We start from the raw sequence: 16,801 nt of genomic DNA on the forward strand, positions 1-16,801 counted from the left end.
AACCAGCTCGTCTCCAAATTAAAGTTATCGTTGAAACTGTTAAAGAGTGATGGTTTTCGCTCTTTTTGCTTGAGTTATCGGTCAGAAACAAGGAAAATGCAATGCGCTGAGTACGATAACTTGGCAATGCTGGTTCTCTCAATGGGACGGAAATGAGCACCGCCGCCACGCGCAGCTATGGCATATGTTTCCGACTTTACCTTTACCTGTTAGTGGCGATCATATATAAGGTCATTGTAAATAAAAACTACACCTCAGTAAAATGAATTAATCCTATTGACAGAACACGTCTCTTAGCCACAGAAAACTAATGTACATAATATCGTAAAGGTTTTGACATTCATATTTTTTTATACGAATAATGACGAAAACTTTCCTTAACACTACAGTGGTTTAAAGCTAATTACAAACATCTCCCCACAGAGAGCCTAAGTACATATCATTTTCATATTCATAGTTTTTTTTATACATATAACAACAAAACTTATCAACCCTCGAGTGGCTTAGAGCAATTACTTTAATGCACCTGGCCGCCGTATATTACCCGTTAGTATTTTTTTTACCTATCCAACTTTACCTTCGTGTCCCACCTGTTGTGTGACGGAAGAGGAGGGAGGGATTAAGTGGAGAAGGTGAAGAGGATGGAGATGGGATGGAGCCAATAAAAAAGGGAAAGAGGGAGTAGGGAGGAGGTGTAGAAGGGAAGGAGGAGGAAGGGATGGAAGAAGTGATAAAGGGAAAGAGGAAAGAGGATGTAAGTGAAGGGAAAGAGGAGGAAGGGATAATGGAGTGTAGCAAATGGAGAAGAGATAGATAAGGAAGGGAGGAAAAGAGCAGGGATGGAAGAAATGGAAAAGGGAGAGGAGAAAGGAGGAGAGATGAAGGAAGAAGGAGGTGGGAAAGGGAAAGAAGAAGGAATGGAGGAAATGGGAGAAAGAAAGAGAAGGAAGGAAGGTGGGAGGAAGTAGAGAAGTGAAAGAGGAGGAAGGGAGGAAGAATAGAGGAAGTGGAAAATAGAGAAAAAATAAATCAAACTTTGACAAATACAAAACAAAACAAAAATGAGAACAATATATGACTGATTGAATACTAAATAAAATAAAGAAACATACCCAGGAGAGAGAGAGAGAGAGAGAGAGAGAGAGAGAGAGAGAGAGTGCATATTTTATTAAGTGTGCCAGATAATTACTCACTCTCTCTCTCTCTCTCTCTCTCTCTCGGGGGGGGGGGGGGGCGCGTGACAAAGTATTCATATAAACATTTTCACGATATTCGTATTCATGAAAACAGAGAGAGAGAGAGAGAGAGAGAGAGAGAGAGAGAGAGAGAGAGAGAGAGAGAGAGAGAGGAAGAAGAAGAAGAAGAAAAAAATGAAGAAAGGAAAATTGTGATGTGAAATTGGAGGCACATGGCGATAAATTATATGTGTGTGTTCGTGTGTGTGTGTGTGTGTGTGTGATATAGGTACACATTGTGGGTTTGACAAGAGAATAATGAACGTTGAGGATGAGTAAGCGCAAGAGGAGGAGGAGGAGGATAAGTGAGTAGGTGTAAGGAAAAAGAGAAGGAAGGAAGGAAGAGGAGGAGGTGGATGAAGGTAATGAGGAGGAGGAGGAAGAGGAGGAGGAAGAATAAAGAGGAAGAAAGAGAAATGGGGTGGACGTGGGGAAAGGAAAGGACAGGAGGAAGAAGAGGAGGAGGAGGAGGAGGAGGAGGAGGAGTTTAATAGTCATGGGACGGAGATGTTGGCGATAGCGTGGGTGGAAAGAGAGAGAGAGAGAGAGAGAGAGGGTTACTATACCACTGACAAAAAGCATTCCTATTATTATTATTATTATTATTATTATTGACCATTTTTCTTCTTCCTTTTCTTTCTTTATTTCCTCTTCTTTCTTTCTTCTTCTTCATACTACTACTACTACTACTACTACTACTACCTAACATTCTCAAAGGCTGCTCTAACACCTCTTTGACACCCCAGAGAGAGAGAGAGAGAGAGAGAGAGAGCGTGGGTGCGAGGTGGTGGTGATGGTAGTGTCGGTCGTGCGTGTAGCGGTGCGCATGGACCTGTTGAAGCATTGTGAGAGGGAGAGAGTGTGAGAGAGAGAGAAGGAGAGAGGGAGAGAGGGAGAGAGGCAGTGTGTAGCGAGGAGTGGAAGCAGAGAGACGTCAGTGAGAGGTAAAGCGAGGGAGAGAGTCAACGCGCTCACTCTCACTCTCACTCGCTCACTCTCCCAGCTCACCTTCGATAGAGAGAGGGAGGAGAAGGGAGGGAGTGTGGAGATTTTTTTTCGGCCTGCCTGTTACGCCCACATCTCGCAAAGGTAAAGAAAGAAGCATGATTAGTTCCTTCATTGTTTGTGTTGGGTCAGTCAGTCAGTCAGTCAGTCAGTTAGTCGGTCAGTCAGTCAGTTAGTCGGTCAGTCAGTCAGGTTATTGGTTAGTTAGTCAGTTATTCAGTCAATCGAAAAGTTAGGCAGGCAGTCAGTTGGTTAGTCAGTCAGTCAGTCGGTCAGTCAGTCAGTCAGTTAGTCGGTCAGTCAGTCAGGTTATTGGTTAGTCAGTAATTCAATCAATCGACAAGTTAGGCAGGCAGTCAGTTGGTTAGTCAGTCAGGCAGTCAGTCGGTCAGTCAGTCGGTCAGTCAGTCAGGCAGTCAGTCGGTCAGTCAGTCGGGCAGTCGGTCAGTTTATTTGTCAGTTAGTCAGTAATTTAATCAATCGACAAGTTAGGCAGGCAGTCAGTTGGTTAGTCAGTCAGTCAGTCAGTCAGTTATCCAGTCATTCCAGTTTTCAGTCCAGTCAGTTAATTATTCCAGTTCGATAAGTTATACCAGACGTTCAGTTAATCCAGTCATACAGTCCTGTCAGTTAATCAGTCAATCATTTATTCCAGTTAGCCGGTTGGTGACTTATCTTATCCCAGTCAGTTAGTCAGTCAAGCAATTCAGTAAGTTAGTTTATTTAGCCATTACAGTCAGTCAGTCAGTCAGCCAGTCAGTCAATGTGTTGCTAGGAATCTTGTCTCTGTCATTTGTGAGTCTGATATACATACAAGGAAGCATGTTTTATTTATCCCATTTTTTACACGTTATTGCTTAGTTTTATCCACCAGCCAGTCAGTCAGTCGGCCAGTCAGTCAGTCAGTCAGTCAGTTAATGATTTTACGATACTTGCTACTGTCGTTTTATCGTTGAAAATGATTAAATAAATGAACGGTATTTTTATTTTTATTTATATCATTTAGTTTTATTTCACAATCTACCGGTCAGTCAGTCAGTCAATGAATTTACGAATCTTGCCAAGTTTGTTTTACCGTTGGACATGCAAGAAGAAAGAGAGAGAGAGAGAGAGAGGTTTTGTTGTTAGCCTACTTCATCCGTATCATTTTCAGTCAGTCAGTCACTCGGTCAGTCACTCGGTTAGTCAGTCAGTCAGTCACGCTCATTCTCTCTCTCTCTCTCTCTCTCTCTCTCTCTCTCTCTCTCTCTCTCTTCGTCTCCTTTCCACCCAAATAACAATAATACTCAACGAACATTACTTTTTATATAATTTTCCAGCCCTTATTTTCCTCTCGTCCACTCCCTACATAAATAAAAATTCGGCCACGTTGCTATTCCAGTATATATAATGTAGGTATAGTTTAATTGGCGCCTTGCTAATTACATTGTGTCATTTTTTCACTTACAATAATAATAATAGTAATAATAATAATGGTGGCGTATGAAAATTATTTGAGCCTGGGGTTTGTTTATTTATTTGTGTAATGGCGTATGTGGGTTTTTGTTATTAGTGGGATTATTATTATTATTATTATTATTATTATTAATATTATTATTATTATTATTAGTGTGGTTATTATGGTTGTGATTGTTGTTTTTGTTTTTGTTGTTGTTGTTCTTCTTTTTCTTCTTCTTCTTTTTGTTTTCCATGTTCTTGTTCTTGGTTTTTGGTCTTCTTCTTCTTCTTCTTCTTTATTATCTTTACCATCAACACCTATCAATAAAGACACTGCAATAAAATTAAACTACGATAACAGTGATAAAGAGGAGATAACGGTAATGCAAAATAATGACAGAGAGAGAGAGAGAGAGAGAGAGAGAGAGGGGGACAAGGGGGGTCTAAGTAATGTGGAAATGAAAATAATTATACGAGCGTTTTTCCGCCCACCGTCGCTCGGGCTCCGCGCTGTCGCTTGGGTTTGCTTTAGGGACACAGCGAATAGTCTGGGCCATGGGGGATGTGTGGTCTGGGCATCTGTGGAAATCTATGTAAATACGTTCTCTGTCTATATGTATCAGTGTATTATGTCTATCTATGTATCTATTTATCTCTATCTGCCTAGCTACTTATCTATCTATATGTATCTATTTATCATTTAAGTTAAGCAAGATATTAGGCTATTCTTTCTATTCTTATTCGTATTTACGTTTCTTCCTTTCCTTCTTTTTCTTCTTGTTCTTGTTCTTCTCGTTTTTCTTCTTCTTCTTCTTCTTCTTCTTTTTCCTCTTTTCTTCTTCTTTTTCCTCTTCTCCTCCTTGGTCTTATTCTTATTCTTATTGTTACTATTACTTCTACTACCAATTCTCCTCCTCCTCCTCCTCCTACTACTGCTACTACTACTACTACTACTTTTACCGCTACTCCTGCCTCTTTGTACGTATATTTTCATCATCATCACCATCCTCCTCCACCACATCATCACCATCACCGCTATTATTACCAGCATCATCCCCGTAAAACCCTTCATCTGTCCTGGGCCTCGACGGCAGTGGTAGTATCGGCGAGGCGGACTCCATTAATTTCCATTGCATTACCTCAATAATTCAGTCACTATATTGGCGCTATTGACAGTAATGCGAGAAATACGCGCCGGGGAGGTGACCTTTTATCTGGGGCTCTCCTACGCAGCTTGTGTTTGCTATTGTTTGTCTGGGTTGGTTCTTGTTTGTTAGGTTTTGCTTGTTTTTCTTAGTGTTTGTTTTTGGTTATGTAGGTAAGCTTTTTTTTTCTAGCTTCATTTTGTTTTTGTTTGCCTTTGTTAGCTTTTGTTCGTGTTTCATTGCTTTTGTTTGATTTTGTTTGTCTTTGTTTTTATTTGTTCGTCTGTTATTTTTGTTTGCCTGGGTCGGGTTTTATTTATCTTTTGCCATTTGGTTATTTCTGTCCTTGTTTGCTGAGGTATTGTTTTGCTTTCTTAGATTTTGTTAGCTTTTGTTTGCCTCTGTTTGTTCTGTTTGCCTTAATAGCTCTTGTTTATATTTGTTTTCTCGGTAATATTATGTTTTCTTTGCTTCTGTTTGTCTTTGTTAGCTTTTGTTTGTTTTTGTTTGCTTCCGTTTGTTTTGTTTTGTCTTGCTAGCTCTCGTTTTGTTAATGTTTATCTTTGTTTAAGTATGATTTTGTTTGTTTCCTTACCCTTTGTTACCTTTTGTGACCTCCTGTTATCCCATTTGATAGTCTTTTTCTCTTTTTTGCGTCAGGTGGATCACGCGGAGGGTTCACTGATCCGAGAACTGATTCGAAACACAACAGCTCACACGTGTTTTTTATTTTTCATGTATTCGTTTAAACGTAAAAAATAAATGAAGAAAGAGAACGACAGCAAACCCACGCTATCATTCTTTTTTAAATATTATTAATTAAATGCGCGCAAAACTGATGGGAATAAATCTAAACAAGAAATTCCACTTATAATTTTAATAAGGTAATTTGTGGGAGGGAGGAAAAAAGTTGGAAAAAGTTGGAATTAAAGGATCAGGAAAAAAAGTCAGAATACGAAAAACGAGATTCAAATCATAAAACAACAACAACAACAAGAAGAACATCAAGACACCTGTCCATCCGAAATTGCCCTCTCTTCTGGCCACTCTGCACTTTTCGCTTTGTGGGAGCAACAATTATTGGGCTTTTTTTCTACATTTTCTTTTTTGTTGTCCTTGAGTTGCATTCTGTACTGTAAAAAAAAAAAATGATAAGGGCGGTGTGAACATATCCATTAAAAAGGCGGTTGTAGGCTATTGTATTTAAACTAACAAAATAAAATAGGTGTATGCAGATTTGAACTTAAAGCATTTGTTGCCCTTGAGTTGCTCTGTGCTATAAAAAAATAAATAAAATAAATAAATAAAATAAATAACAAGGGTGGTGTGAACATAGCCATTACTAAGGCGGTTGTATCATATTTAAGCTAATAAAATAAAATAGGTGTATGCAGATATGAAGCCGGAAACCTGATGTAAATAAATCTAAACGTGAAATTTAAGTTGTTTAATTTTGTTATTTTGTTTTTGATTTTGTTATGTTATTTTTGAATTTTTTATTTTGTTATTCTATTTTGAGCTGAATTAGGGAAAATTTGTGGGAAAGAGGTAAAAATGGTTGTCTAAAAAAACTGAACCAGAGTATTAAAAAAAAAACCCCATCTGGAAAAAGAAGAATCAGCGCACAATAAAAAAATCATCAACAGCAAGTACATTAAAAAAAAAAGATTGTAAAATTTGAACTGATAACCAAAAAGTTCTGACCACAAAAAAAAGAGAGAATCAGCTTAAAAACAAAAATAACAACAACAACAACCACCACCACCAACAACAACAACAAAAAAAAGTAGCTGTGAAACTTTAAACCAGAGTATTAGAAAGTAAAATCAGGGTAAAAAAAAAAAAAGAGAATCAGAGTGCAATTAAATAACAACAACAACAGCAAAAACAAAGTACCTGTAAAAGTTTGAACCAGAGTATCACAATAAAAAGAAATCAGAGCAGAAATGGAGAAACAGAAAAAAAAGTAGATGTAAAAGTTTGACCAAAGTATTACAAAAAAAAAGGAATCTGAGCATAGAAAGAGATTCAAAGCACGAACAACAACAACAGCAACAACAACAACAACAACAACAACAACAACAACAACAACAACAACAACAACAACAACAACAAAAAGAAAAGAAAGTAGCTGTAAAAGTTTGACCAAAGTATTACAAAAAGAAAAAAAAAGGAATCAGTATAAAAAAATCAAAGCACGAACAACAACAACAACAACAACAACAAAAACAGAAGGTAGTTACGAAGTTAATGGGAATAAATAAGGCGATTGTATTATATTTGAAGTAAAAAATAAATCGGTGAAAATTTAAATGCAAATCTGGTGGAAATGATTAAAAAAATAGTTCTCATAATTTGCTCCGTAGAATTTTGAAGGAGAGGTAGAAAAAAAATAGATGTAATATTTATAATAGAAATATAAAAAAAAAGTCGATTATATATATATTTATTGAACTAATAAAATAACATTAATGTAAAGAGATATGAACGCAAAGCTGATGGAAATAAATTGATACGAAAAAAGAAATCCGTAATAGTTTAATATTGTGAAAAGTCTGGAGCAATTGAATATGAAAAAAAAGCTATTGAATTCAGAATCAGCGTATAAAAAAATAAAAATAAATGATTGTTATATATATATTGAACTAAAAGAGCGGAATGTAAATGTTCGTGAGACTGATGGAATTGAAATAAAAAAATGATAACTATTCGGTCATAATTTGATATCGATAAAAAAAAGATGAAGATAAAAAAAAGAGTGTAGCTATGAAACTTAGAATCAGAGTACGAAAAAAAAAGTTTATAATTCAGCTGAAAAATAAATAAAATCAATGTAAATAGATATGAACGCAAAAATGAACGAAAAAAAAAAAAGAAATCTCCGTCAAAACATTAAAGGATCGAGGAATTTCGGAGGCGATAAAATAAAAAAGTAAAGTAACCATAAAATTTCGAATGTGAGTACGAAAAAAAGGTTACCTGTTTATATATACTTGTTGAGCCTAAAGGAAGAGAAATAGGCGAAAAATCTGGAAGTGAAAAACAAAACGAATTTCAGTCATAATTTGATATCGAAAAAAAAAAAAAAAAAATTTGTGAACGGGAAAGACGAAAAGAAGAGTACATATTAGAATTCATAATCAAAGTGTATAAAAAAAAGGTGTCGACTATGTATACTTGTTGAGGTCATAAAACAAAAGAAAAATAATAGGCTACCAATAAAGCTGATGAGAAAATTTTGAAGCCATAAAAGGAAAAAAAGAGCGTAACCATAAAATTTAGAACCAAACTATACAAACAAACAAACAAACAAAAAAAAAAGATCTCGACTGTTTATATTTATTGAGGTCGTAATACAAAACGAAAACAATGCCAAGAAACCTGATAACGAGAAAATCTTGTAGCGATAGAATTAAAAAAAACAAAACAAAAATAGCTTACCATAAAACTTAAAATCAAAGTATATACATAAAAAAAATCGGCTGTTTATATTTATCGAGGTCATAAAACAAAACAAAAACAATGCCAATAAAGCTGATGTAGAGATAATTTTAAATCCATAAAAGGAAAAAAAGAGTAACCATAAAATTTAGAACCAAAGTATACAAAAAAAAGGATCTCGACTGTTTATATTTATTGAGGTCGTAATACAAAACAAAAACAATGCCAATAAAGCTGATAACGAGGAAATTTTGAAGCGATAAAATGAAAAAAAAAGTAGTACAACATTTATAATCAAAGTATAGATGTATATATAAAAAGCTATCGGTTGTTTATATTTATCGAGGTCATAAAACAAAACAAAAACAATGAAAATAAAGCTGATAACGAGAAAATTTGAAGCGATAGAATAAAAAGAAATGAAAGTAGGTATAAAATTCAGAATCGAAGAATTTATAAAAAAAGAATCTCGACTTTAGATATTTATTGAGGTCATAAAACAAAACAAAAACAATGCCAATAAACCTGATAACGAGAAAAATTTGAAGCGATAAAATGCAAAAAAAAAAAAAAAAAGTAGTACAACATTTATAATCAAAGTCTAGATGTGTATATAAAAAGCTGTTTATATTTATCGAGGTCATAAAACAAAACAAAAAACAATGTCAATAAATATGATAAATTTATGATATCTCTCGCCACGGTTTGAATCAGGGCAAAAAAGTTCAGGAATTCCGTTAATAAAACATCGCGTATTGAACTGCATGCTTTGGCGAGAGAGAGAGAGAGAGAGAGAGAGAGAGGGAGGAGGAAAAGGACATGACGGAAGGAATAATGAAAAGAAAGAAAACAAATAAAAGGAAGAAAGTAATGAATAAGGAAGAGAGAGAGAAGGAAAAACAGGAAAGAGGAGGAAAAAGACATGAGGGAAGGAAGAAAAGAAGGAAAGAAAGTAAATGTAGGGAAGAAAGATAGGAATGGATAACGAAGAGAGAGAGAGAGAGAGAGAGAGAGAGAGAGAGAGAGAGAGAGAGAGAGAGAGAAATCAATGTGTTTATTTGCTCTTAATTGCAATATAAAGACAAAAGGTGTATTGGCAGCACACACACACACACACACACACACACACACACACACACACACACACACACACACACACACACACACACACACACACACACACACACACACACACACACACACACATACACAAACACACATCTGCCTGTCTGTCTGTCCCTTGTAGCAAAATTAATTTCATTGCAAAATCGATAAATGAGAAAACAAGCAAAAAAAAAAGATAAAAATAAAACAAAAAGAAAGAAAGAAAGAAACAAACAAACAAACAAACAAAAAGAAATGCCAACGCGATTCGTACGATACTTTGACCTTTGTGAACGATACGTCTCTCTCTCTCTCTCTCTCTCTCTCTCTCTCTCTCTCTCTCTCTCTCTCTCTCTCTCTCTCTCTCTCTCTCTCTCTCTCTCTCTCTCTCTCTCTCTCTCCGAGAGAGAGAGAGAGAGAGAGAGAGAGAGAGAGAGAGAGAGAGAGAGAGAGAGAGAGAGAGAGAGAGAGATTACTATTTTCTATTTGTTCCTCCGTTTTTTTTTCTTCTCATTTTCTCTTGTTCTTTTTCCTCTCCCCCCTCTCTCTCATTTTGCCTCTCCTTTATTTTTCTTTCTTTCTACTCCATAATTTTCTCTTTTCACTCTCCCTTTCTAATTTAAACTCTTCTTTTTCTCTTTTCTCTTTCTATTTTTTCTCTCGCTCTTTCTTTTCTCTTTTTCTCTCAGATTTTTTCTCCTTTTATTCATCTTTTTGTTTTCTATTTTTCTCCTGGTTTTCTGTCCCTTTCTAATCTTTACTCCTTTTCTTTTTTTCTTTTTTCCATTATCTTAGTTTTCCCTTTTCTCTTGTCTCGTTTTCTTCTTTCTTCCTTTTTCTTTCCTTGTCTTTTTTTACTCTTTCCTTCCTTTCTTCCTTCCTTCCTTCCTTCTCGCATTCTCTTACTCTTTTCCTGTTTCGTTTCTCCTTTCTTTCATCTTATTTCCAATTCTCTTACTTTTTTTCCTCCTTTCCATGTCTGTTTTTACTCCTTCCATATTTCCTTCCTTCCTTCCTTCCTTCCTTCCTTCCCGCATTCTCTTATTCTCTTCCTGTTTTGTTTCTCCTTTCTTTCATCTTCCTTCCTATTCACTTATTTTTTTTCCTCCTCTCCATGTCTGTTTTTACTCCTTCCTTCCTTCCTTCCTTCCTTCTCGCTTTCTCTTATTCTCTTCCTGTTTCGTTTCTCCTTTCTTTTATCTTACTTCCTATTCACTTAATTTTTTCCTCCTCTCCATGTTTCTTTTTGCTCCTTCCTTTTTCTCCTTTCTTTCTGTTATCTAGTTTTCTCTTGCTCTCATTTCATATTTTATTTCTCTCTGTCCTTTAGCGTTCTATTGCTCTTTCCTTTCTCTTTTATTTTCTCTCGTCCTGTTCTCTCTCTTCCCTCATTTTCTCATTTTTTGTCTATTATCTCGCGTAATTCTGCTTTTTTCCCTCATTTTCTCATCTTTTGTCTCTATTATCTCACTCCTGCTATTTCCGTCTTTTGTTCAAGCTTCGTCAATGGTGCCAGTAGGGTTTCTCTGTAGGGCGCAGGCAAGTGTTTATAGTGGCGCCATCTCGCTTGGCTTATGCTGTCCCTCGGAGCTCATTTTTGATCCTCATTTAGATAGATTGAAGAGTCCGGGTTGACAGTGGATAGTCTTTGGCCCCTTTCACACTTGCTTGGGTACTACGAAAGGGGAAGGAAGAGGATGGGAAGGGAAGGAGATGGGAATGAAAAGGCGTAGCAGAGGAAGGAAGGGGAAAAAGAAGGAACTGAGATGGGATAAGTAGGAGGTGGAAAGATAAGTCGATGGGAAGGGAATGAAAAGGAATGGAAGGGAAAGTGATGAATGAAAATAATGGTCAGTTTGTAGCGGTGGGCGGGATGCGAACTTGTGCCCACCTGACGCAGTGCCCGCAAGCTGACCACTCAGCCACCGCCTCCGTCAGTTCATTCTCTCATTTTCCCATTTTCTTTCTTTATTATCTCACATTCTCGTTTTTCTCTCTCATTCTCTCCCTTTTTGTGGCTAAAGACTTAACGACCCCTGCAGCAATATTCAGATAAAAGAGAGATAAAGAGAGAGAAAAAAAGAGATAGCTTACTGTATTATCACTTTTTTTTAATCTCTCTCTCTCTCTCTCTCTCTCTCTCTCTCTCTCTCTCTCTCTCTTTCTGTAATTTGTTTCCATAATTAAAGTAACGGTCTAACTATTTTCTATTCTCTTTTTTTTTCATTTTTCTTTTTTTGTGTGTGGGGAGTTTGGAATGGCCGGTCCTGTTTTTGTTTTTGTTTGTTTTTGTTTTGTTGTTTATTTTTTCTTTCTAGCCAAATGCCGCGTGACGTTTCGGTGTGTTTAATTTATTTGCCTCTTTGTTTATTTATGTTTATTTGGGCGTCTATTGTTTCTTTAGTGTTCCCGGTGAGTGCCTCCTGTCGTTTGGTATATAGTGTGTCTGTCTTCGTTTTCTTTATTTTTCGTATTTTCTTTCTTTTTTCTTTCTTTTTGTCTTCTTTTTGTCTTTTTCTTGTTTTCTTTCTATTTGTCTCCTCTTTGTTTTTTGTTTTTCTTTTGTCTTCTCTTTTTATTTTTTTATTTCTTTTTGTCTTCTCTGTCTTTTTCTCTTATTCTTTCTTTATTCAGTTACGTATTTCACTTTTTTATTTTTCTTATTTCTTTCTCTTTTCTTTCCTGTTTTCCTTTCCTCGTTTTTTCCTATTTTTTATTTTCCTCTCTTCAGTCTTTTTTTTTCCTTCTATCTATCTATATTTTCATCTATCTATATTTCTGGTTATTCATATATTTATCTACTTATCAGTTTTCTCTTTTTCAGTCAATATATCGATTAACTTTGTCTGTCTTTCTATATATATTTTTTTCTGATGCATTTCTTTTCTTTCTTTCTTTCTTCCTTCCTTCCTTCCTTCATTCATTCATTCATTCACTCATCCCAGTACTCACGTATTCATGCATTACCTCACCTATACACCTGTCCATACATATACATCCGAGGCCTTCGTTTCCATAATTAAAAAGAGCAGAACCTGTCTATGCTAACATATATACACGTAGATTAGAACAGCTTGAAATAGCCTACTCTTTAATTCCAGCCTAACGTTACATTATTCCGAATTGACGTGCAAGTAATAGGCTATAGGCTTTAACCTTCCGTTCTGCTTTGTTTTTTCATCTGTAGCGAAAGAAAATACTGGTCTATATAATGTTTTTTTTTATATATATATATAGTCTAGTGCCTGTTTCTTTCGGCCACCTCTTGGGATTCTTTTTAGGAGCAGCGAGTAGCGGGCTTTTTTTTTTAAATTATTGTTTCCTTTTTTTGTGCCCTTGAGCTGTCTCCTTTGTTGTAAAAAAAAAAAGTATTAAGCGAATTCCATGTATAAATCTATTGACGAATATAGGTTCAATAATGCATAAGTTCGTGAATGAATAATAAAATCCATCAGTAAAGAGAGATAGATAAGGAAGGAAAGGAAGGTTGATTGAAAGAAAAACAGATATACGTAAACAGACAAAAATGAATGAATAAAAAATGAATATAGCTAGATAGACATGAAAAAATATAAATGTAGTAAAATTAGATGGATAAAAAGAGAGAAGTAGATAAGGAAGGAAATGAAGGTTCAATGAAAGAAAGAAAAACAGATAGACGTAAACAGACAAAAAATGGATAAATAAGAAAATTAATATTGCTAGATAGAAAAAAATATAAATATAGTAAAATTAGATGGATAAAAACACGTAATTAGACAGATGAATAGATAGATGGATAGAGATAGATAGAAAGATATATAGATAGAAATGTCAAAATAATCTGGACAGAAATAATGAAAGAAAGAAAAGAGGGGAAAAAATAAATGAGGTAAACAGAAAAAAATAGAAAGAAAGGAAAATTTAAAAAAAGAACAGCGATTTGCGGGCTTTTTTTTACACCTTTTTTTGTTGCCCTTGAGCTGTTTCTTTAGCTGTAAAAAAAAAAGAGGTCTATAACAACATATTTTTAAGCTAGTAAATGCTTTTTCCCATAAATCTTAACAGTTTTCAAAGAATAATATCGCTCTAGTTCGCTTTCTCTTCCTAATTTTAAGAATAACATCGTATCAGTTGACTCTTTCCGTCTATTCATTATTTCTCAATCTCATTTTTCACTTCATTACTCATTATTCTATTGTTTCCATTCCGCGAAAATAAGATTGTCGGGAAGGTCAAAGGATTAGCATTACCTTCATTACTGTTTTTGTTGCTGTTGTTTTGTTGTTGAGAGAGAAAAGCACATATATTTAGAAGCGCAAGTTGTGTTTAAAACTGCTCTATGTCATTCCTGCATAGTATCAGGAACTTACTCTGTGCAAAATAACTAAACAAAGGTCATAGCCTATCTTTAATTTGTTTCGCATTATCATCCTCCTATCTTACTGACTCCTATATTTAGAGGCGCTAGTTGTGTTTAAAACTGCTGTATGTCATTTCTGCCTTATTTCAGGAACTTACTCTTTGCAAAATATCAAAACAAAGGAGGTCATAGCCTATCCTTAGTTTGTTTCACATTATATATTTAGAAGCGCATGTTGTGTTTAAAACTGCTCTGTCATTCCTGCCTAATATCAGGAACTTACTCTGTGCAAAATAACAAAACAAAGGAGGTCATAGCCTATCCTTAGTTTGTTTCGCATTATTTATTTAGAAGCGCAAGTTGTGTTTAAAACTGCTCTATGTCATTCCTGCCTAATATCAGGAACTTACTCTATGCAAAATAACAAAACAAAGGAGGTCATAGCCTATCCTTAATTTGTTTCGCATTATCTTATTAGCTTACTGACTCCGATATTTAGAAGCGCTAGTTCTGTTTCAATTTAATCAGTAATTTTACCGTAGTATGTTAGGGACGCGACCCAAACACAATAACAGAGGTAATATGCTATCCCTAACTTGTTTTGCATCGTTAGCCTTTATACTCATTCCTAATTTGCGCGTTTATTTAGAAGCGTATTAAGTCGTGTGTAAAATTAATCTTATGTTATTTCTGTACTCTGTTTTCTCTGCCTTGCTACATATATTTTCCAGGTGGAGGAGAGTTGCATAAGAGAGAGTTCACGGCGCTCCATAGTGACTCCGCGGCTTCTCTCCCCGCCTTCCTATTTCTCCTCTTCCTCGAGATAGTTAGGCCATTGTACAGGAAATCTCATAACCCTTGCTCATATATTATTGACACATATACTTACAAACATTATCATATTTGAGGTTCAACTGTAAGGTATAACCAAATACAATTGAGAACAAAACAAAATATATTCAAGTAACAGCCTATCACACATTATTAAGAGATTTCTGTTGACATTCATTCTGCATTCTGTGATACAACATTGGAAGCAGTTAGAAGGATATTTGGCCATGTTTAAAATTCATCAATATCGTCTTAATTTTGTTTTAGGGATAGGCTATAACACAACACATATAAACACGCGCATAACATCGGAAGACATTAAAAGCATTCTGGACGAATTTAAAATCAATATCTAACTTTCTCTCATTCTTTTTAGAGATATGAACAAACACAAACAAACCATAACATAAATTCAAGTAATAGCCTATCATTCTAAGAGGTTTCCGTCTATATATTGCCCTGTAACAAGATATTTGAAACCGTTAGAAGCATATTTGGTCATGTTTCCTTCCTTTCTTTCCTCCCTTCTTTCCTTTCTTCCTCCCTTCCCTTCCTGTCTTCCCTCCTTTCCTATCATTCCTTCCTTCCTTTCCTCTTTTCCTTCCTTCCTTTCCTCCCTTCGTCCCTCTCTTCCTCCCTTCCCTCCTTTCCTGTTTGAAGAATATAACCCAACAAAACAACACAATCAAGAATAGCCTATCATGCGTTGTTAAGATATTTCTGTTGCCATCGCTCCCGTAAGAAGACATTGGCACCCGTCTCTAAGAGGTTGCCCACAATAGCAGTCGAATGAGATCTTGGCGTGATAGTATTTGCCAGGCGGGAAATAATAATAATAATAACACCGCCGTTGCAACCACCTCGGGGAATGCCATAATACACACAGTTTGGGTCCTCTCTCTCTCTCTCTCTCTCTCTCTCTCTCTCTCTCTCTCTCTCTCTCTCAGCTAATAGAAAGTGATATAAATGGAATAGTAAGAGAGAATATTGATAATAGTAAAAATAATAACAATAATAATAAGAAAAAGAATAACAGGTAACAATAATAATCAGATAATAATAATGTTGAGATTAGTAATAAAAGAAAAGGAAGGAAGGAAGGAAGGAAGAGAGGAAAGGAAGGGAAGAAAAAATGAAAGGAAGGAAGGAAGGGAAGAGAAAAAGGGAAATGGGAACAGGAAAGAAAGGGGGGGAAGATAGGAAGAAAGGAGGAAAGGAAGGGAGGAAGAAATTAAAGGAAAGAAGAGGAAGAGAGGAAAGAAAGGAAGGAAAAGAAGAAAGAAAAGAAGGCATGGAGGAAAGGAAAAGAAGAACAGGAAATGAAAGGAGGAAAAGAAAAAGAAAAGGAAGGAATGGAGGAAAGGAAAAGAAGGAAAACAGATGAAAGGAATAGAGGCATAAAGGAAATAAATGAAGGAATGGAAGGAAGGAAAAGAGAAACAGATGAAATAATAATAATAATAATAATAATAATAATAATAATAATAATAATAATAATAACAACAAGAAAACAACAGCAACAAAAACAGTAATGGAGGTAATGATAATCCTTTGACCTTCCCGCCAATTTTATTTTCGCGGAATGGAAACAATTATATGATATTACGTTGATCCGAGAGAGAGAGAGAGAGAGAGAGAGTTTAATAAGAATCGCAGTATCAAAAAAAAAAGCACCGTTTCACTTTCTCTTTCTCTCTCTTTATTAATTTTATTCTCTTTTTTTTTCTATTTCCTCTCTTCTTTTCTTTCCTTTCTTCCTCCTTTCCTTCCTTTTCTCTCCTCTTCCCTATCTTTCCTCTTCTTGCTTTCCTTTCCTCTTGACCTATCTTTTCTCTCTTCGTCTCCTTTTCTTTCCTCTTCTTTTCCTCTCTTCCTTTCTTTCCTCCTCCTTCTTAATTCCTCCCCCCTTCCATCCCCCTTTTCCACTCCTTTCCTCTGTTTTACCCTTCCTTTTCTCTCCCCCTCCCTTTCTTTTTCTCTCTCCCTTCCTTTCTTCCCTTACCGTAATTCCTTTTTCGTCCTCTTTCTTTAATTTCCTCCCCCCTTCCATCCTCCTTTTCCATTCTTTTTCTCTCTTCTACCCTTCCTTTACTCTCTCCCTCCCTTTCTTTTTCTCTCTCCCTTCCTTTCTTCCCTTTCCGTAATTCTTTTTTCCTCCTCTCTTTAATTTCCTCCCCCCTTCCATCCTCCTTTTCCATTCTTTTCCTCTCTTCTACCCTTCCTTTACTCTCTCCCTCCCTTTCTTTTTCTCTCTTCCTTTC

General features: G+C 35.6%; 1 protein-coding gene across 3 annotated transcripts in view; it reads left to right on the top strand.

Moving 5' to 3' along the window:
* Window positions 1-16,801, top strand: part of LOC126999374 (probable cationic amino acid transporter) — a 141,582-nt gene that overhangs the window by 8,533 nt on the left and 116,248 nt on the right. For 2 of the 3 annotated variants that reach the window (XM_050861920.1, XM_050861918.1), the window contains exon 1: window positions 2,152-2,324. The exons of the other annotated variant lie outside the window; for it this stretch is intronic. The gene's annotated coding sequence lies outside the window, so the exon portion shown is untranslated. Of the gene's footprint in view, window positions 1-2,151; window positions 2,325-16,801 lie in introns of those variants that run through there. 3 annotated transcript variants of the gene reach the window in all.

This window comes from Eriocheir sinensis, chromosome 16 (assembly GCF_024679095.1).
Source record: "Eriocheir sinensis breed Jianghai 21 chromosome 16, ASM2467909v1, whole genome shotgun sequence".
In the NCBI taxonomy this organism is placed as follows: domain Eukaryota; kingdom Metazoa; phylum Arthropoda; class Malacostraca; order Decapoda; family Varunidae; genus Eriocheir; species Eriocheir sinensis.